This window comes from Peromyscus californicus, unplaced genomic scaffold (assembly GCF_007827085.1).
Source record: "Peromyscus californicus insignis strain IS unplaced genomic scaffold, ASM782708v3 Scaffold_13__1_contigs__length_99412109, whole genome shotgun sequence".
Lineage (NCBI taxonomy): Eukaryota > Metazoa > Chordata > Mammalia > Rodentia > Cricetidae > Peromyscus > Peromyscus californicus.
Window position 1 is genome coordinate 16,679,826 of NW_026294424.1, and position 21,476 is coordinate 16,701,301.

The 21,476-nt window shown below is 42.2% G+C and overlaps 1 protein-coding gene and 1 pseudogene across 2 annotated transcripts in view; one reads left to right on the forward strand and one right to left on the reverse strand.

The window, feature by feature from the left end:
• Nucleotides 1–21,476, forward strand: part of Sptbn1 (spectrin beta, non-erythrocytic 1) — a 177,178-nt gene that overhangs the window by 48,810 nt on the left and 106,892 nt on the right. The gene's annotated exons all lie outside the window — the stretch shown is intronic.
• Nucleotides 1,261–19,683, reverse strand: LOC128108251 (40S ribosomal protein S16-like; annotated as a pseudogene).

The following is a 21,476-nucleotide window of genomic DNA, read 5'->3' on the forward strand; positions in this document are numbered from 1 at the left end:
TTATCAAGTCTTATAAACAGTGTAGAAAGAATTTGAAATAGTAGTAGTCTGAAATACTGAAGTAGTTACTATTTATTTCTGAGTGAATTTTTTATATTTGGAATTTTTCCTGAAATAAATTGTCAATTATTTTGAAATTAGAAAAAAAAAGTCATAAAATCATCTTAAACATCTTATATAACAGAAATTTTGGTACATTTTTCCCTAAAAAAAATGGCACAGAGAGATCAAAGAATAAAGCCTGTATGGATGTGTAATATTTGACATAGGATAATCTTCTTCCATTGCGCTAACATTTATTTTGATAAATCCTGGACATGGCAAAAGAAATTAACCAGTTACCAGTGCAGATTCAAAGTCAGTTTGTTTCACTGTGTGCACTATTTCCCTGCGAAGTGCTGGAATTACAGGCAGGCATATCATTTCTAACTAAACTTAAATGCATTCTGTACAGCATCAAAAATAGCTCCTCTACCAGCATGTGTGACTGGCTGGCTGACTTCCAAACAGAATCTCACTGTGTAGTGCAGGCTAGCCTTGAACTTTCAGTCCTCTTTTCTCCGCCTTTGAGTACAGGTATAATGGGCAAAGTCTTGACTGAATCAACATCTCCTGTGAGACCATTCCATTTGATTTTTCTAGGAAAAAAATGATGCCAGGTAGATATTAGTTAGTTTTTTTCAATTTAGTTTATGATACAAATTCTATTATAATAGATGGATGGCTTGATTATTAAGCTATAGATTTGTCAGTAATTTTGACATGATTCACATGGACTAGTAACACACAAGAAAGTATTCAGGAAACGGGGAGCTAAACATTTAGTTTGTGTCTACTAATTAGATTTTTTAAATTTTAAATTAGATTTTTAAAGAATCCTGAATTTATAATTATTTTTAGTCAGTCATTTCTGGTTGCAAAGACTAGAGATGTTTTCTGAATTAAAAAGATGTGGGCTGGGTTTACTGAGAAAGAGCACAGTTGCCTAACATGGGCAAGGCCCAGGGTTCACACCTGGCATTAAAATATTAATAATAGGCCGGGCGGTGGTGGCGCACGCCTTTAATCCCAGCACTCGGGAGGCAGAGCCAGGCGGATCTCTGTGAGTTCGAGGCCAGCCTGGTCTACAGAGCGAGATCCAGGAAAGGCGCAAAGCTACACAGAGAAACCCTGTCTCGAAAAACCAAAAAAAAAAAAAAAAAAAAAAAAAAAAAAAAAAATATTAATAATAGCTGGGTGGTACTCCTTTAATCCCAACATTCAGGAGGCAGAGCCAGGTGGATTTTTGTGAGTTCAAGGCCAGCCTGGTCTACAGAGTGAGATCCAGGACAGGCACCAAAACTACACAGAGAAACCCTATCTTGAAAAAACCAAAATAAAAAATAAAAAAATATTAATAATAATAATAAGTAGTGGTAGAACACAAAGCCGTGTGATAGAATTAAGGGAGGGTAAAAGAGGGTTATTGGAAAGTTTCAGGCAAGAGCTTGGTGTGGTGGCCATGCTTTTAATCCCAGAACTCAGGAAGCAGAGGTAGGCAAATCTCTGTGAGTTTGAGGCCAACTTGGTCTACATAGCAAATTTCAGGCCAGCCAAGATTTATATAGTAAGACACTGTCCCAAAGGAGAGAAAGAGAGGTGGGTGGAAGGAGACAGGGAGAGAGCGAGAGGAGGTTGGTTTCATACAGATCCAAACTCCAAAGCTATGTGCTGTCGGCTACAGGGCAGTGCCTCCCTTATTCTTCATCCATTGGAGCCTTCCACTTAGTAACTGTTCCGCCTCCCATCTGACTTGAGTGCATTGTAGATTCAACTTTACTTCTTGTCTAACTTAAAAAAATTAAACCTCAGTGCAAAATTACGTAAGGTTTGATGTGATATTGAAGTTCTGGCCCAGATAACTTTTTATACCAGGCCATGGCCAGCTAGAGACTTAAAATGATTGCCTTAAAAGAGGCAGCTTAAGACTGGTGGGGTACTCAGTGGGTAAAGGTGCTCACTGCTAATCCTGCCGACCCACGTTTGATTCCCAGGCTCCACATGGTGTAAAGAGAGAGTCGCCTCACAGCAGTTTTCCTTTGATCTCCACATCATTCTTTAGAATGTGTGCAAACCCTTCTTCCAAATTAAAAATAAATAAAGCCAGGTGGTAGTGGCACACGCCTTTAATCCCAGCACTCAGGAGACAAAGGCAGGAGGATCTCTGTGAGTTTGAAGCCAGCCTGGTCTACAGAGCAAGTTCCAGAACAGCCAGGGCTACACAGAGAAACTGTCTCAAAAAACCAAAATAAGTAAAATGATAAACCAGGAAAAAGGCATTCACAGAAATGTAGCCATGCTACCCAGCTGTCTGACTGGGGGTGTGGTTGATGTGTCTGTGGCAGACGGTTTGTAGTGTGGAGAAAGAAGGCCTTTTATATTAGTTAACCTTTCTAAGGAGAGTAAGTGTTCTGCCGATCAGGGAAAAACTAGATGGACAAGATGTGGAGGAACCAAGGTGCAAACTGGTCCCCAGAACAAGAGAAACTAAGGTTTACCATCCCTAAATCTTGCTTTCCAGCCTCCTGTGAGTATCTTCTGTCTCTGCCCCCTGCAGGGGTCTTCCAGATTTCAGGAAGGCTGGCTGCCATCTGCTGGGCTTCATTGCTCATCCCTTCCATTTTGCCCTATTTTCAAATTCTAGTTGGAAGCACTGGTGCTGTTGGGGAGGGAGGCTTTGATCAAGTAACAGCTCCTCACAGACCACACAACTATGCTGTGGAGTCGAGAGAAACGGAAGAACACAAAGCCATATGAAGATGTTCTCCACAAAAGGTAGTGCCTCTCAGGGAGATTACAATAAATAGCAATAGGCATTCAAAACACATTTTCAGATAGATGGATGTTTTCGACTTGGAGATTTTATAAATCAATCATTTTATAAAATGATTATGGTTTAGAAAATGGTTATGGTCACCATTAACTGTTTCCCTTTAAAAGAAAGGAAACAGAAATAGACACCTCTCTTTAAAGTCCCTGAAATTATTGAAGAGAAACAAACATCAGACTTTCAACCCTTTAAAATATGCTTCTATTGAAACGTTTCATTTCCACCTAACTCACTAATTTGTGAGTTTACAGGGTGACTAGTAAATATAGTCTTCTTGATTCTTTCGGATCTCAGGAGCTAAACATTGTTTTTAGAGTGGGACAGTGCCCACCCAGCATTACTCAGGTTTGTTTTTGTGTGTTTGTTTTTACAGTACTATGACAGAAAATCTGTATGTTAACAAAGCAACAGCAACAAAACCTATTTGTGGAAGCAGACTTCATAGGAAATGAATAATGGGGCCAGGCATGTTGGCACACACCTTTAATCCCAGTGCTCAGGAGAAGGAGGCCAGCCTAGTCTACAGAGTGAGTTTCAGTCTCTAAAACACTAAAAGTAAATAAATAAATAAATAAAATTGAACAGTGGGCACCAGATATGACAAGCATGCTTGTAATTCCAGCACTTGTAGAGCTAAAGCCTGAGTATTACTACACATGTAAGGCCAGCATGGGCTTCATACTGAATGCCAGGTCACCAAGGCTGCAAAGAAAACCCTTGTCTAAAAAGAAAAGAAAAGAAAAAAAAAAAGGAGCCAAGCTATCAAGCAGTGAGTATGAGTATTATATAAAAGTGTTACTGTACTTTCTAAGAACCTGAATCCTCTGGTTGCAAAAGGCATCCACTTCTTTCTCATTAACGTTAAGGGAATTTGCTAAGCTCTTGAATTTGACTTCTTTGCTGAAAGCCTGTGAATTCTCAGAAGTCTAAAATAGTGACATAATCAGGTGCTGATACTGCTATTGGGTGACTGTGGTAAGAATTTTGCCATCCAGGTTTAACTTCCCACAGACTCTGAAGATTTCTTGAGTATGTATGTGAGGCTGCTCTGATGGCTACAAGATTATTTTACAGCCATCTCAAGAAAGCAGATAGACTGGAGTCCAAGCAATGTTGGAACCTTTGTCAGGGCTCAACCCCTCCCTCACTACATTAGACCACCCAGTAAATCTTTAGGAAACCCCACTGCTCTCCAGTTCCAGCCTGAGCCCCAATACCATCAATCAAAGCCATTTTCCTATGTGCCTCATGCTGAACTTTTCTCTTTGATAAACCTGCTTGGTGTTTGATAATCTGTATCAGGTACCCTAGGCATTACTAGTTTCAGGTATGTGCTCAAAGTAGTTCTATCCATATTTTCTCTAGCTGATGAGTCAATTCTTAGAGACAGTGGCAATGGACAGTATTTCTTTTAGCATTCCTTTAGCACCTCATGCAAATCCAAATGCAGTCAGTTAGTGAGCAGTTGGCAAATAAATAACTCATTCCTAGTCAGAGCTGCTATTGCATCATTTGTGAAAACTGCCCTATAACTTTCATGAAACCTATTGTCTTAGTTAGGGTTTTTATTTTGCTGTGAAGAGACACCATGACCATGGCAACTCTTGAAAGGGAAGCATTTAATTGTGGGGGCTGGCTGACAGTTTCAGAGGTTCAGTCTGTTATCATGGTGGGGAGCAATGGCAGCATGCAGGCAGACATGGTGCTGGAGCTGAGAGTCTTGATAGACAGGCAACAGGAAGTTGACTGAAAGTCACACTGAGGGAAGCTTGAACAAAAGAAATCTCCAAGCCTGCCCCCACAGTGACACATTTCCTCCAACAAGGCCACAGCTCCTAATAGTGCCACTTCCTTTGGGGGCCATTTTCTTTCAAACCACCACATCTATCAAAAGAGTTAATTCTATGTATCTGAGAATTTGACTTTAAAATGCATTATAAAATAATTACAGTTTACATTGTACATTATGAATGCTTGCATCGAAGAACAGAAAAACCTGAGCTTTCAGAAGTGAACAAGTGTTTTCTTCCTCAGACTCTTTCCCACTCCACCCAGGGATGAGAATTCTTTTAGAAGTTCTGTGCAAACTAGACACAGTAGTATACACCTGCAATCCCCAGCACTGTGGAGGCTAAGGCAGGAGGACTCAGCAAGTTTGAAGCCAGTCTGGTCTTCATAGTGAGTTCCAGCTAATAAGACTACATAATGAAACCCTGTCTTTAAAAGACCAACCGTCCTACCCCTCCAAAATAAACAAAAGCCAAGCTTGATGAAAATCTTTTGAGAATTTTCTATATACATGATTAAAAAGAATACATACTGAATATCTATATTCCACGTCATATTGTTAGCTAAAACCCTAGTTCCCAATATGATAATGTTAGAAGGTGGAGCTGGGAGGTGATTGAATTGTGAGGGAAGAGCCTTAAGGTTGGGACTAGTGTCCATGATACAAGACCTTTTTATCTGTTCTTTGAAAATACAGGAGGATGCTGTGGGATGTCATTCTGTATGCTGTGAATATGTGTTGCTTTGATTGGTTGATAAATAAAGCTGTTTGACCAATGGTGAGGCAGAATAAGGTTAGGCGGGACATTCAAACTGGAGAGAGAGGAGAAGAAAGGAAAGTGAAAGCAGACGCCAGCCCTCTGCCCAAGGAACAAGATGCCAGCAGACATCACACCACAGCCACATGGCAACATATAGATTAATAGAAATGGATTGAGTTAAATTTTAAGAGCTAGCTAACAAGAAGCCTGGCCCATAGGCCATACAGTTTGTAAATAATATAAGCCTCTGTGTGTTTACTTGGGACCAAGCAGCTGCAGGACACAGGTGGGAGAGATTTGTCCCAACCACAGGCCAGGCAGGATCAGAGAAACTTCAGCTACAAGAGGATATTTGTAAACCAGGGAGAAGGCTTTCACAAAGAACATGGCTGTGCTAGGATCCTCACTTCTACACTGAGAACTATAAGCAACTCCTGTGCATTGTCTAAGCCATCCAGTCAATGGTTTGCTGCTTTGGCAACCTAAACTAAGAAAGGTACCTTGCCTTTAGTAAAAGAACAGAAGCAAGGCCACTTTGATGTCAGAGTCTGGAGTTTAACCTTTCCCCCATCAAAGATTTATTGTCTTAGAGTTTAATTTCTTCAGTATCTGCTTTATCTACTGTGAGGTCAACAGATGCTCTTGGAAGCATTGGTCTATAAGCAGGTGTGGCCCATTACACTGTAGAGCAGATAGGCTGTCATGTTGACCTCTGCCTCTTTTTCTGTTAAAAGTGCCTAGCTTTTGCTCCTGAGGGTCACAAGTATTAAAGAGTCCTTTGACCAATCTTCCTTAAGGTTCCTGTTTTTTTGCTGCTTTCCCATTTTTGCTTCTTTACCTTCCATATTTCCTGAAAGAGAATGCTTTGGGGTCTTGCGAACAGAGCACTTTACCATCTTTTCAAAATGTCTTATTAGGCTCTTAGAAGTGAGCAGTTGAAGTTTGAGAATTAATTGATTCATTTTTCTTGAGACATAGAGTCTCACCGTAGCCTTGGAACTCACAGAGATTGGCCTGCCTCTGGCTCCCAGGTGCTAGGATTAAAGGTGTGCACCTCCATTGTCTGCTTTGCGGTTAAGAATTTAATGGCTAATTCTTACAAGTATAGCCTCTGTTTTCCGCTTGTAATTCTCCACTGTGACGAGAATATAAGATATTTGGTGGCCAAGGATGACGAGGATGGCACATTGTAATTGGATCCTTAGAATATCTCCTTTTGCTGTAATAGCCAAAGGTTGTTGGCTACAAGCTGCTCTAGACTACAGCAGAGCAGAGTGTATTGTCATTGTGAGGCTACTGCGTAAATGAAGCCTTTTTCCCCTTGTGGCAGACAGCAAGAACCACCACCTAAGCCCACAGTAATAACAGTATGTCATTTAGCCAGCTTTGCCCTGTGGTTTTATTCTCTAGTCAGGGACGTATCTGTGACAGTGCCATGGGTCCTGAAACTGTTTGTGGTCCTGATGTTGGAGAAATAAATTTCCACACCAAATCACTTAGTTCTTTATATGTCTACTGTTGACACACACAGGTTTATACCCAGAACTAGTTAGTTGCTCTGCTGCAGGTTAGTGTGTGATTCCAGGTTCTGCCAAGCCCCTAAGCACACCTTTCATGGAACTATACTCTGGTTCCAGACATCTAAAGGAAGGCCAGTGTTGGTGTGGATGCTTGTAAATAATTTAGAGGTATTCAAGACTGCCTTAAGAAATACAGGATGGAGAGGAGGTGTGGCTTAAGGATGACCTGATACCAATGTGAAACCTAAAACCCAACTGTGGTATTAACAGGTGTGCAGTTCTCTTGTGAATTTAATCAGATGTAATCTTCAGGCATTCCCATGTTTTTGTTTTTAACTTCCCCTATTTAGGAAGCCATCTTAATTGGCACACTCAGACTAAGTTTTACAAGGGAGGATGATGTTTTTGTTTTATAAGCTAAATGAAGAGACTTCAGAGTAATCACAATTGATTTCAAAATGCTTCACCATTTTGAAAGAAACAATTTTTGATCACATTACCAGGATTATATTGGTAATTTCATTGGTAGATAAATGTATTTTTATGGATGCGTTTGTGCATGTGCACCTACTTCAGATTTACAAAGTACTGTTTACTGGTGTTCCATGAACTCCTGTGATATTTTCTGTTCTGCTTTTTAAAATGCCAGTGTTGGTCAGATAATTAGATTTTATTAATGCCATTAGAATAGCCTGTTCTAACAGGTACATTTCCAAGTACAGCAAAGTAGGTTTTTTATTTATTAGCTTTGTGCATCAGAATCTTATTGGTTTAGCCAATTTATTAGTGAATGGCATGAATGAGCATAATACTCAGTGTTTGCTTTGTGCCAGGCACTGTGGTTATCATTAGAAGAACCAGCCATCTTGAGAGGAGCTCTGTCCTCACAGAGGAGAGGCAGCGTCAGCACATGGAAGGGAATTCCAGGCTGGGGGAGTGAATGGGGGTCACATGGTGAGAACCACTTGTGAAGTCCTGGGGACAGTGGGATCTGACATCTGTCTCAGAGAGGAGAGGCCCGAGGGAGAGAGGGCATTTACGAGACTGTTGTGTTTCTTCAGGAGACAGTTCCTTTTAGATTTTACCAACCACGGTGCTTGATCCAGCTCCTGGTATGCAGCAGTGTCTGGAGACCAGCATCCCCACCCCCAACACTCCTGGGTGAAACAAGCCTTGAAAACCCCACCTCCAAATCTGAAATAGTATTTGGAGACACTCCACTCCTCCTCCACTCTTCAGGCAACAACGGGTCTTAAAGTGCTGAGTTTTGGACCCTCAGACTTGCTCTGCAAGGGCTGTGGAGTGGATGAGAGGGAGGAAGGGGGCCAGGAGCCTGGTTCTGCATATAGGCATGCTAGGTGTTGGGGCACAAGAGGATTTTGTGAACTATTAGGGTAAATAAATCAGCAAGCATCACTGTTTGGGTACACTTACTTATATTTTATATTTAGTTTTAGGATTATATCCCATTTTCACGGTTGTCTGTACTCTCTGCAGCTTTCAGAAATAGTACAGATTTTCAGTCTGACTGTGCAGGTGCCTTTGGGAAATCCTCTTATGGCCAAAGCTTCCAGACCTTTCTAGGTTTGGCAGGCATCTAGAAATGTTCAACTCAAGACTGACGCTAAGGGAGAGTGGCCCCAGAGTCCTGGATTTACATTAGATTTCTGCCCTGCCAGTTACTGGCTTTGAGGGAGTAGGTAAGCTTCTCCTACAGGACACGAGTACTGTCTATCTTGTGGGATCATTTTGAGAACTCACAGTACTGTGGAAGGTGCCTGGTGTCTACACACAGACACTAAGGTGGTAACATACCACGTCTCATCTTGAAAACAAATGTTTTTTGTTTTGTTTTTGTTTTTTGATACAGGGTTTCTCTGTGTAGCCTTGGCTTTCCTAGAACTCACTTTGTAGACTAGGCTGTACTTAAACTCAGAGATACACCTGCCTCTGTTTCCCAGGCATTGGGATTAAAGGCATGTGCCACCATGCCTGGCTGAAAATAAATATTTTGAAGATAGAGCTCTGTCTCCCTCCTCAGAGAGGCATATTACTGAGAATAATACCTTAATGCAAGGTGGCAGGATTAGAAGTCCTATGGGAAGGCAGAAGCATTAAAGGGCGCATGTTCTGATGGCCTAAAGATACTGATGCCCTTTGGCCTTGTTTGCTGTGGTTCAGAGGGCATTTATGACTCAATCCTTACTTCACGAGGTAGGAAAAGCATGGAAGAAGACTTTTTTTTTTTTTTTTTTTTTGGTTTGGGACTTTTAAACATTTTGTTTCTGGCAGTTCTTGAGGTTGAACCCTGGGACTTGCGCATGCTGGGTAGCCCGTTTACCACTGAGAGATACATAACAAGCTGTATTTCAGCCCTGTGACTTTAATTTTTAATGAAAAAAAAATTCAGCGTGGTCTCTGTATTTGGCCTTCTCTGTTTAGATTTGCAGATTTAGATTTGTACTTAGAGTGATCCTGTGTGCTTCTAAATTTAAGAGACAATGATTCAAGGAAGAAATAGAACAAAATGCTTTAAACCTTTGCTACATTGATTTTTCTCCCCTTTCCCCAGCCAGATGACTGAGGTTGGAGGAAGACAGAGGAACACTGAGTGCAGAAAAATCCTAGTCGAACAGGCTAGCTCTTGCTGGAACATGCTTGCCTTGGTGGGGTAGTTTAGCTTTGATATGTGTTTCTTTTTGTTGAGATAGCTGAAGCTTGGCATCAGAGGGTGATAAAAAGGCATATGAACAGATTTTTGGGAGGATTATTTATAATACTTAAAATTTGTGGATCTCGTTCATCTTGGAGAACATTGTAAACAATGCTGTAGTATTAATAGCAGTCTTTGATAGGAGGCATTATTCCTTATTTTACATATTCCAGTTGAGACTTTCTGCATCAGGTACTTATTTGCCCCAGCATCTGGTCGTGTAAATCAGGGACAGATTGAAAGCCTCTGGTGCCTTTGACTTGCCTTCTCCAGCCCTCTTGGAAATTGCCTTTCTTGCTATTAATATTCCATAGATATTCAAGTAGCCTTTAATTTCTGAATGACCTTGCACCTCTCCCCACAATTACCTCATTTCAGAGAATTGTGAGGAAGACTCTGAGATAGCTTGTGTGTCTCATTTGTGATATCTGTGGTGGTTGAGCTTATAAAACCTTTCTTGAGAGCTTTAGAGGAAGGCCGTGCATTGAGAGTGGGGTGCCTTACAGTGTATTTTCTTTTTGTATCTGACTGTCAAGCACAGAAGCAAGATCAGTTTGTAGGGGGAGGGTGCTCTAAGAAAACAGCAGACATTTATTATACCAAGCATTTCTATGGAGGGCAGTATGTAGGTGTAAAGTGTTTACCTAGCATGCTCAAAGCCCTGCGTGTTAAATGCCAGCACTGAAAATGAGTTAGTGGTGTGAGATATTCTAAGGAGTTAGCAAGCTGGCGTTGTTTTGTTACCAAGGTGAATTTTGGACTCTTTTCCAGTGGTTTCTATGTAACTGGCGAGGAGTGGATTGCGTGCTGGTAGACAGTGGTAGCACCCTTTGACCTTGGATGGTGGGGGATGAAGTAAGAAATGATCTAGGAGTCTTACTCAAGTCTCATGGAATTTTTTCTTGTTATGTTTTCTGTTTGATGAGTCAGAAATGCAGGCTGTTGTAAAGTGTCATTAACAAGAACCTGTGTAACTGATTATAATCACTTGAAATTACAGACCTCTTTCCTGTGTAATGACTTTTGCCATTTGCCACTCCATAATTTTCAATAGGCAACTACAAGTATGATTTTTTTGATCAATAAGAATCTTGAGCCATTGCTTCATGAGTTTTTAATACCCTAAAATTATCTCTAATAGCAAATTATGTAGGTACCCACTTGGATGGGATATCGGTGTTCATTATTTGAGTGGGCAAGTCTTAGTATTTCAGAGAAGTTGATAATGGGGTGTTACAAAACCCTCAGAGTAAGGAAAACTAATCTAACATCTGCCAAGGTAATCCCGTGCACACACAAGCCTTCCTGTTCATGCACATACAACTATACTGTTAATATATGTTTGCTTCAGTATGATGGAATGCTCCTGTGTCTGAAATATCAGTTGCTCTCCTTTGTGTTTTGGATATCAGTCTCAAAGATACTGACTAGAAAATAAAGATTTTGAACAGTTTAATGTAGAGATCACAAGCCCTGACATTAGTAATGACTGACGAGTGGCACTCCACGTAAGTGTGATGCTTGGAGGCAATTTGGAGTCAGTAACTAATTTATGAGGCCTTTTGTTATAAAAATGAGCTTTGGCAGGATTCCCAGTCAAGTTCTTATTTCTTCAGGTTGGAAAACAGGACTTAGAGGGATCGGCTGACAGCTTTGAGAACACATGTGAGGAGCGTGTGATTGTAGGTCCCCTGCCCAGCAGTGTGTTTCCCTCTGTCTTTATTGAAACTTAATTTTTAATTGTGTTCAAAACTAATAGCCAAAAAGTATACCTTTCATTAGTATTAACTACACACACACACTGTTATGTAACAGATGTCTGGACCATTTAATCTTGTAAAAATGAGGGACAGCTAGACAATCACTCTCCATTTCCTCTCCACCCAGCTCCAGGCACTCTACATTTTCTGTTTCTGTGAGTTGGATTGCTGTTTTATGTAATTGGAGCAGTACTTTCCTAGTTTTGTTTTGTTACAAAGTGAACCCTGATCCTTCTTGAGATTGGCGTATCAGTAGGATTTCTGGTATGGAGCATGGGCACCAGGACCTCCAAACTTTCTGGATTCACAGTGACAGGGGTCACCTACAAGCAGGAGCTGATTATACTGGATGAGGATATCTGTGATCACCTTCTTAGAGGTTTCATCCACATATTTTTGGTAATAAGCCACCAGGGATTTGGAGATGGAATGTTAGATAGCATAAATTTGGGTCCTTCACATGGACCCAGATATCCACACCAGCAAACTGCTCCTTGCCCAGAAGCAGAACAGCTCCAGTAACTTGTTCTGCAGCCGTGCTGCTCCATCATCTCCAGGGGACGTCCGTTTACCTTGATGAGCCGATTCCCCGTTGGCAGTGCACCATGGCTGTGGCCGTCTTCTTGCATCCAAAGACCTGCATGGACTGTAGCAGACCCTTGGACGGCATAGCTGCGAGCAGGAACACAGCCGCTTTTCTAGTTTTGACTGGCTTTTTGATTAACATAACACCTTCAAGATTCGTCCATGTTGGAGCTTTGTGACAGGATTTCATTTTTTAAAGCAGAACAATATTGCAGTGTATGTATGTGTGTAACTCATTCTCTTTTCTTTTAGTTATATATGACAGTTAATGTTGGTGGGTACACATGTGTACATGTATGTGGAGGACAGAGATCAACCATGGGTGTTATTCTTCAGGTGCTGTTTACCTTCTTTTTTAAGACAAAGTCTCTCACTGGTTGGGAACTTGGTGACTAGGCTGGTAGGGATCTGCTTGTCTCCATCTGCCCAGTGCTAGAATTACAAGTACACACCACCACAGCTTTGCTTTTTAATGTAATTTAATGAGGTAGGTCCCCATGCTCACCTGGTAAGCATGAACTGTCTCCCCAGCCCACGTTTCATCTATTCTTCTGTTGATTGGATAGTGGGTTTGCACCCACTTCTCGACTGCCTTGTCAAATGTTGGAATAACAGGGAGGTGTAAATAACACTTTGGAGATGTTGCATTATTTCTGAGACATAAGATTTCTATACCGTATGGTGGTTCTAGTTTTAGGTTTTGAAGAACCTCATAATTGTTTTCATGTACTGGGATTATTTACCTGCCTCCTCTAGTTTAAACAAGTTCCAGGTTCCTGCACATCCTTTACTGGAGCTTTTATAAGATGATTTAAGGACAGGCATGGTGGCATGGGCCTTTAGTCCCAGCACTCAGGAGGCAAAGACAGGCAGATCTGTGAGTTTGAGGGCAGCCTGGTCTACATAGCGAGTTCCAGGACAGCCAGGGCTACACAGAGAAACCTGTCTCAAAAACAAAACAAAAAGATGATTTAAGTGAGGATAATGGGAGGCTGAGGTAGTAGTTGAGTGTTTCCTAGCATGCCCAGAGCCGTAAGTTGGACCCCCATTATCACATAAACTGGAAATGCCTGCTCATGCCTGTAATCTCAGCACTCGGAGGTAGGAACAGGAGAATCAGAACATCTACACCATCCTCGACTACACAGTAAGCTTGAGGCTAGCCTGGGCTGCTTGAGACCCTGTCAGTAAAGAAATGGGTGAATAGAAGAGAAAGGGCATAGTTATGGTTTCAAATCATGTTTTTCTGGGTAGATGGTAATTAAAAAGATGGTAAGCTCCCACAGGACATCCTAAGAACAATACAGGCAAAGTCAGGTCAATACGGAAAACTGATCAATGGGGTCTTTGAACAGTAGAGTCTGTTAGGGACCCATGTTCCTCAGCTAGGCCAAGAGGATGCCCTGGAGGTAAGTTGGAAACTGCTGGTGCTGTAGGGCTTCAGCTCTTTGAGCTGGTTCAAGTTCAGCATAAAGGGACACAAAGATTATCAAGCCTCTGCTGCTTCGTGTGAGTTGGCTGGCTCTCTGGTGCTGTTGGATTATGATAAGCTTTCTGGAAATTTAGATCCTGGGCCTACTTTGCTGATGGATTCCTGTGAGAAATTCCCGCCCCTTCCTCCGTCAGCTTTCTATACTTTACTGTTTACCCTGGACTTGTTGAAGAGACAACAGGAACCAGAAGACCTGCTTTTCAACCTTCAGCATGCCAATAACCTTATTTTGTATCTTGACATACAGCTTCATGCCTCATTTTTATAATGTGTAGATACGATGATTTGTTTAGATAGATGGATTTTGAAAAGGAATTTCTGTCACCTGAGGAGTTCGTTTTATAAATGTGAAGGACTGAGGTGTGGACTAGCGTGTTATACAGGGTAGAGCAGGCTCTGCAGTGTACCCTATGGGCCTAGCTCTACTACAGAACCTTTGCCCTTGTTCCTGTTGAGGATTCTGAAAGAGCTACATGGTTCTTAGGTGTCCCAAAGCAGCTTATGATAGAACTGTAAGAACATCATATCTAGGAGACCTGAGATTCTTCTCTTTCAGATCTCTTGATTTTAGGAAGAGTATTAGACAAGCTAAGAGTCCAGCTTACGGTTGCACAGCTAGTATCAGAAGCTGAGAACAGACTCCACATTTTACTCTGCTTGAATCTTAGAATTGGTGCACTTCCTTTATTTTAACTAAGTAGACAAGACTGGCACACAAGAAGAGGTAAGTGATGATCTAAGACTGGTAGGGACAGAAAGAGGGGAAGCTGGTGCTTCCAGTGTAGGCTCTTTGAGAAAGAAGGAACCAGTATCACAACTGGTGTGATCTGGGAAGCCTTCCTGGAGGAGGGGGAGCTGTAGATTATACATCAACAGATGATAGTTTTGAGCTGTTCTTGAAGGATCGTTAGATTATAAACTGAGAGGAGAAGGAGCAGCAGGGGCAGGCTTGGAAAGCTTGAGGCAGGTGCTGGAGTAGGCTGGAAGAGGGAAGGCTGCTTTGCCCTTGTCATCGGAGCATCCCGAGTAGGAAGCTTGTTTGAGGACACCACTTTCTTCCTACTTATTTACTTGGGCACCTATCCTCTTTCAAATAAAAGTCATGTGTACTGGAAATTAATTACCTTGCTTAAAATAGGAGAAAAGTATTGTAATATTTTCTAGAGGAAGTCTCAGAAGTACCTAATAGTATTAAAACCTGGAGCCAGGCTCCCATCAAAGAGGCAGCTGGCGTGCCTTGGTGCTCCTGAGTGACAGGGCCATCCATGAATTATTTAGACCCTGGACTCAGTGAGTGTCTGCCTAGCAAAATCCTGTGGGCAGGAGGCTGTGTTATCACATTGAGAGATCGTCAGAAGCTCAGGTGGAGGAAGGAATGACTGCATCCTAAAATACTGCGCATGCTAGCATGCCAGGGCTACACATGTTCCCTGTCCCTGCAACTGGGTCTGTTTTCAAAGAGCAAGAGATAATAACTCTTATCTCTAATTAATAAACAGAAACCCACATTCTCATATTAACATGACACATATCGACAGAGATTTGGTTAGGAACAACATTAAAATCACATAGGAACATAGAACATTTATGTAGGAAAACCACTCTGCTAGATTTCCCAGCAGAGAGGACAAACCCAGGTGTAGGTCCATTTGAAATGATGCTGACTGTAGCTATCACTGTCTCTGTTGCTGTCCTGTCACTGGTTACAGTAATTGCATCTCTCAAGCTTACTTCCCAGTGTGCCTGCCTGCAGAGGAGTACACACTGGTGTAATGGCCTGGGGAGGGCTGCTGGGACGGGTTAACTTTGACTCTCGGTAGACAAGGTGGTGTGAGGCCTGTTTTGATGCTAAGGCCTGGCCCCTGTCACACTCTTCTTGTCTTTCTCCCTACCCTTCCCAGTGCCTGTTCGGTGTGGTTCCCTCACCTTTTCTCTTTACAGTCCCTGGAAAGGTTAAAGTGGATGTGAATACCCAAGGGCAGGGTCAGAACACTTATTTCAGGAAGAACAGATTTATACCCCCTTTCTTATTTGCTTTCAAGCTATGCCCCCCTAAGCCCCTCCTAAAACTTGTCCTCACAGCTCTGAATACTATGCATTCAGTATGCATCAGCTTTTCTCCTCTGTGTTGTAGGTCAAAAGAAAACCAAAAATTCTGGGCAAGAGCAGGCCTAGCCCCTTTTACATTCCCAGACACTCTCTGCCCTTACAGAGTGCCTGGAGGGGAGGGTCCAGGTCTCTCACCAACTGGTAATATATTCACTAGCTTAGCAACACCTGTTTGCCGAAGGTGGGGCCTCTGGCCTGGGATGTTCTTTTGCCCATATAAGGAAGTTTTGCCGGGTGCGATAACAAATGACATGGATAAGTTTGGTTAGGGTAGAAGGCTCAGTAGAATGCATTCCTTCCCCGGTGCTTGTTACTAGTGTAACTTATTGTTTTGCTTTGCAGTAGTGAGATCAGTTCTGATATGACCAGTAGAACAAGATAGACAGGCAGAGGGAGAAAATGGATGGAATTAGGTTTGCTGTGCTCTGGTATTTCATATTCTGTTGTATGACTAGATGATGTTGATTCTGCGTGTGTACGAAGGGTATGGGAGGAATGTGAGCAAATGAGAATAGTCCATACCTCCGAGGAATAGAGCTAGCAATTGCTGCCAAAGAAAAACACCTGTAACTTTTCTTTCAGTTTTTCTTGTAGTTATCCTAAATTCTGAATCCTGAAGTATAAATTTGACTGCCTGACCCCAAAGAAACATTAACCTTTGTAGAAACATGGGCCTTTTGTAACTTGCTTCATAGTCTGTATGGTGTTCATGCTTTGTGAATTACTGTTTTATAGTAATAAAGCAAGAAAAATTTTAAATTACTGTGTGTGTGTGTGTGTGTGTGTAGATGCACTTGATTGAGCACATAATGTCACATGTGTTGAGGTCAGAGGACAACTTGGTGGGGGAGCTGTCTCTTTCCCAAATGTGGGTCCCTGATCTTGAATGCAAGCCATCAGGCAGGCCCTCACTGTTACCTGCCGCCTTGCCTGCCCTTAAAGGAAGTTTGAATGGTTAAGCAGAAGGGAATGGGTTGTGTGACTACTTAGTGGAGTAGGTAGGCCAGAGAGGTAAGGCAGTAAGAACTGGTATGAGGCAGAAAGGCAGAGTGGTGTTCCCAGGGTATAGATGCAGTGGCGTGATTTGGGCCTGCTTCCCTGACCCATACACTAATGGAAGAAGGATTTTAGTAATAGTATTCCTGTTTACTGAAAGGAAATGCTCCAGGGAAGTTGTCTGTGATAATCTGTCACAGGGATTTGACAGTAATGAAGAATGAAATGCAGCTGGGGGTAGTGATTCCCACTTGTAATCCTAGCACTCAGGAGGCTGAAGCAGGAGGATCATTGAATCCTAGGTCAGCCTGGCTACAGAGTGCAACCCTGTCTTAAAAAAAGAAAAAAAAATTGAAAGGCAAATCTGGAAATGGTAGTGTAAAGCATCAAAGAACTCAGCAAAACTGTTTATGTGAAACCTCATTTTCTTGGTCCCACTTTCAGCTCTGGGGTTAGTTTTCTAAATCCTGGGATTAGATGTGTACAAATGCCTGTCACATTCTAGCATTTGACCATCCTCTCCCGGACATCTTCAGTCTTGTTAATGTTTGGACTTTCAGGAAATGAACATCCAGAGTTTACCCTTTCAAGTTTGTGTGATGCAGGAAAAGCATTCATCTCCCCACCACAGGACAGCACAAAGGCTCAGAGCAGAGGCTTAATCTCAGCCCTGTGTTCTCATTCACAGTGCACATGCTAAAACCTATAGAATCTTATTGTGCAGATCCATCAAGTATAAAAAGAGGAACAAAACCAAATAAAACAAATCCCATTCACAACAGAGCTCTCAAAGTAGCAAGTTTTATGTGAACTAGTAAGAATGTGTCTAGTTCTGACTTAACATAGATGTAGAGGTTTGTGTGTGGAGGTGCATGGATTTTAGGCTTACTTTGATACAGCCTTCCAGCTTTTCTAAAAAGCTTAGAAACCACTACTTAGTAGATGAGATAGACTCTAAGAATAGTGAAGAAACAAAGCTCTGGAGAGTATACTGGACTTGGTTAGCCTGAGGATGAAGCATTTGGCTCTGCTACTCACCAGCTAGACAGCCCTGGGTAAGGAAAGCACATGTGTTGAATGTAAACTGGAGACAACACCATAGAGTTAGTCACTTGAGAAAATTTACATGAAACTTTTTTTTTTTTCAGTTTTTGAGATAGGGTCTCACTATGTCACTTTGTCTAGCCTGGATCTCTGTGTAGACCTGGGTGATCTCAGACTCAAAGAAATCCACCTCCTCTGTTTCCTAAGTGCTGGATTAAAGGTCAGCATCACACACCCAGCCCATGGAAACATTTTGTAAGCTACAAAGTTGATGGTAGCTTTATGACTGTGTTAGCTACTTTTTTATTGCTGTTAAGGGACACTGTGACCAAGGAAACTTAGAGAAGAAAGAGGTTTTTTGGAGCTTACAGTTCTAAAGGGTGAGTCTGTAACCATCCTTGGAGGTGGGAGCATGGCAGTCGGCAGGAAGGGTGCTGGAGCAGTAACTGAGAGCTCACATCTGATCCACAAGGACAAGGCAGAGAGAGGTCTGACTGGAATGGCTTGGGCTTTTGAAACCTCAAAGCCCACTTCCAGTGTCACACTCCCTCCAACAAGGCCACACCCCACAATCCTTCCCAAGCAGTTCTACCAACTGGGGACCAAGCATTCAAATCTATGAGCCTGTGGAGGCTGTTCTCATTTCAACCATTACAAGGAACATTCATTGTATATGGAGACTGGTAATTGAGACTAAAGTTATAACAACTGAAACCCAAACTTGAGCACTCATGTCACAGATGAACACTTTTAGGATACAGAAATTTTTATGACTATAGATTCCAACCTGTTTCGTTTATGGATAAGGACTATGAGGCCCCAAGAAAGTTAGAAGCCAATACACAAAATTATGAAGTTTGTTGGTGGTGCTTGGGTGTCAGGATGAACATATGCACTAAATGCCCTTCTATCATGCCCTGATGCTTCTAATTGCTTCTGTCTACAGATCACCTTTTATCACAGATGCAGCCTATGTGGGGCTTGAGTTGTTTTGTTCCTGTAGCTGCCATGCCAGTCACAGCTGCATAGAATCTGGCTGCAGTTAGAAGACAGGTACAACCATTTATCAGAGTTGCCCCCCTGACCTGGGTGAGCAGTGACAATGTTTAGTTGAGAAAAAAAGGAGATGAACTAAAATTGTACAATTTATTACTACAGAAAGATAGGTAAACATTCTGAAACTCTCTCCTCTAATATTCCCATTGACATGCCATGTTTTCCTGCATTAGTTAGGGTCTTGGAGATTCTACTTCTGAGATCACTATAAACAAAACTGGGGGCTAGACCCTGGGCCTTTTACTTCATTCAGGTAAGACAAAGTTTCTGTAAGTTCTTTTTCTCTTCAGAACATCATCCTTCCCCTCACCAAACATGTGCCTCCTCTTGGCTAAAACTGATGGCTCCACCCTTGAGCCATTTTCTCAACTTCCTCTTCCTACTTGTGCTGACTCAGGGCTACCTGAAACTCTTGCAGACATCAAGCTTGCCTGGGTCCTGCTCAGGGTCTCTTTGCCTGGCTCTTTGATGTCATTTACAAGTCTGTATTGCCTCTTCTCTTTATTCCTTCAGGTAACCAGGCTTTTGCTGGTTCTGACCCATTGGCCTAATCCACCTGTGGCTTACTGTCTGTCTTATTTCCCAGTCCCTTTGGTAGTATATGATGCTGTTCCTCTCCTTTTTTTCTTGGGTGTCTCCCTTTATTGTGGTTTTCTTTGCAGTTTTGGCTGTGTTGGGAGTGGATTCTAGTACCCCTGAGTTATAGCTACAGTCATCCACTGTTGTCTTCTTCTTCTTCTTCTTCTTCTTCTTCTTCTTCTTCTTCTTCTTCTTCTTCTTCGTCTTCCTCCTCCTCCTCCTCCTCCTCCTCCTCTTCCTCCCAAGGCTATATCTTCCCCAGATCCCTACTTAGCTACTTGCTAGATGTAACCCTACTAAATCAACTGTTCCCTCTGTGCTCCAGAGTGTATCTTCAGCTTTGACCTCTCCTTCTCCATCCCTGACCACTGTGGACATGTCACCTGGTGGTGTTGCAGGTGACTCAGGTGGCCTGCCAGAAGGAAATGTTCATCATTCCTTCTTTTTAATTACCCCCCCCCCCCCCCCCCCCCCCCCCCGCCAGCTCTAATGCCGATCGTTCTTGATTATCCTTTGAACTTCCCACATTCGATTGGTTGACACGAGTTCTGAAGGGGAATGCTTGCATCAGTCCATTCCTTTTAATCCTATTGCCACACCGTAGTGGGTCCTTTGACCTGGATGGTTGCAGTAATCATCCAAAGTCTTGTTGCCCCCAGTCTCTCTTATCTGCCAAGTTAATCACTGCTGGAGCCCAGGGCAGACCCTGTTCTTCTCTGGCTTAAAATTCTTCAGGCCCATGCTTGATTCTAGCTTGTTTTCATGCTTCTCTCCCAAAGTTCCTTTGTGCTCCAACTGGCCAGTCACATTGCCTGTTCTGGCAGTTACATAAGGATGCTTCATCTTTTCTCCAGGATACTGGCTATCTACCTGTGTTCCAGGGACAAGTCCAGATGCCAGTGTACCTGGGGTTCTTCCTGACCCTTCCTAACTAGGTGTAGCTTCCTTCTTCTCTGAACTCTTTAGTATTTGACTATTTGCCAGTAATTTGTCCCATACTACAACTCTCCCAGTTATCTTTGAATCCTTTAAAAAAAAAAAAAAAGTAGTGTGGGCCTAGCACATACTGAATGCTATAAATGCAGCTCACCTGATAGTGGAGGAATAATGAATGTCTCTGGCTGTCCTCTACTTTCCCTTAGCTACTGAGTTAGAGGTAGTCAGGTGGGCCTGTAGAGTGGTGTCCTGTTTTCACTTGGCCCCATCCCACCAAATGGATGTTCCTGTGGGGTTACTAAACCCTTCTTCAGCCTCAAAACCTTTCTTTCTGTCACTCTGTGTAGTTTAGCTCAGCTCTTTAGGACTGAGTGTGGCCTTTCCATTACACTGCATGTAACCTGGCTAATTAGAAAGTTCATTTAATGTACTTCCCCATACCAGAGAGCTTGAAAGGATGATAACTGAGTGTTGACTCACAAGTTCTTCATTAAGTGGCTTAAAATTAAAAAAAAAATGTTATCAGCTGGCAGATCACTTTGTAATCTCGTTTTCTGTGCTATAGCTAGACAGTCAGAGTGACTCATCATATCGTTGGTATATTTAACAGAGAAGTGGGGTCTGTTAAGAGATTCCCCCTTGAAGTAATCCCGTTATACTTTGTAGTCTTGATGTGATGGGAGTGAGATTGCGTGGAGAGGTGAGCTTTGAAAAATATGCCATATTTTGAAGAGTATCCAGCTTTGGTGGCTTTGTAGAGATAAGTATTATTTCTCAGTATTAACAGCTGAGGTTGAGAGTTCAGGGTTTCTTATAAGACCATAGAGTAACAAGGAAGCTTGGCTGTCTCCAAAGTTAAGTTTTGAGAATCTTAGACCAAGAGTGTCTTCTAAGACATAGCATTTTGCTGTCTTGTCTAGCTTCAGTTACCATCAGCAGAAATAGGAGGGCTTTAGACTATCTTCTACATCTTGAATGTAAAAATGTCTTTTGGTTAGACCTGCCTTGGGAGCCAAAAATTGACAATGTAGATATATTAAATACACAGTTCTTTAGCTGAAAGAAGTTGGGACTGTTCAGAAGTAGGTAGTTAGCAGGCTTTGCCATTATCTCTATCCCTGGTCAGGATGCAGCATTCTGTGAACTAAAGTGAGGCTCAGGCTACCTCTTCTGTACACACTGGTGTCCTTTAGGAAGAAATGAATTAGGACCTTGCAGTGTAGTGCTAGCTGGTCTGGAATTTATGTGCAGACCAGGTTAGTTTAACT